We start from the raw sequence: 1342 nt of genomic DNA on the forward strand, positions 1-1342 counted from the left end.
CACTACCTCTCTGCTCTTTCATGCTCCGACATGGTGTAGCTGCCTGCCAGACATCTGCTGGTAACAGTTATGTAGAAAGCCCGCAAGGACAGGAACATCACAGTATTTGTCGAGGTGCCCCTTCTCTATGACACTTTAAAATCCCTGTGATGGGTGAACTACATAGCAGACCCCTTTCCTCCTGATTTCAAGGAAGTTTGCACTTAGTTGGAAATAATCCTGCCTAAAGTGTTTGTCTTTTCTGGAGGAAAGGAGACGAATCATGGCACAGAGCCTCTGCCTTAAACGGTTCATCNTGTATCCAAGGTCTGCAAAACCACGCTGAAGGATGCGGGCTGTCATACACTGGCTCCTGATACNGTGCGGCTCACACTACGTGAGCTGCACTCAGGTGAGAGAGATCTGTGTACACGGGCTCTGATAGAGCATGTTTGCCAAGGTGAGACCCAAGGACCTTTTTCAGGTACTGGGTGCTCTTGAGAGTAAATCTCTGTCCTGGGCTTGTGTGGAGCTGAGGGAGGTCATGATTCTTCTCCCCACTCCAGGGGTTCAGACACTTAGGCTTGACAAAGCTCTCATGCTCCTTATTTGCCAATTGTCTGCGAAGGAAATGCCAATTCCTCTCAAAGAAGTGGGTTGGGTCTCAGAGACCACCTCTGAGTGAGTGCTGTGAGAGACCAAGCTGTGGGCTGTGAGTGCATGCTCTGGGAGGCGGTCCCCTTACTGAGGCAAGATAGCTCCTTTGCTTCGGATTTTCTTGTTTTTCAATGGGAATGGTGTTCTGTTGCCACGGTGTCCAGTCTTCTATCTATCTGTGATAGGGTGATAGGCACTTTCCTTGTCCAGTATCTTTGTGTGGATATGAAAGCAATCCCTTCTGCTCAGAGTTCTCTTCCTCTTGCAGTCGGCCTGTATCTCCCATCCACTCCCGTGCAGTCTTGCCAGCACAGCTTGTGTGAGAGCTNGCCACTCCATCTTTGTGTCAGCATCCGCCCAGCTCACTGAGTTTGCCTGTGAAAAACTGTGGGAGGCTGCGTGGGAGNGCCTGGCCTCTGACCAGCCAGGACTGGCCAGCTGCTGCTCCTGCAGCCTGGGTGTGCTAGCCATGATGGCTCTGCAAACCGCCAACACTTGATCCCTTCCAACACTTGGGGTTTGGAGCAAACTAGGGCCAGAACCTCTTGGCTCATATGTTAAGTTGGATCCTATAAAAAGGAAGTGCTGGAAGAGATTAACTATAGAAAATAATTTACTACAGGAAGCTTCTTTGAGAGAAAACGGGGAGGGGGATGAGAACTTCAAAATAACTGTCTGTCTTTGATGTTGGACCAACATTTATGGA

The sequence above is a fragment of the Mus caroli genome, chromosome 9 (assembly GCF_900094665.2).
Source record: "Mus caroli chromosome 9, CAROLI_EIJ_v1.1, whole genome shotgun sequence".
Lineage (NCBI taxonomy): Eukaryota > Metazoa > Chordata > Mammalia > Rodentia > Muridae > Mus > Mus caroli.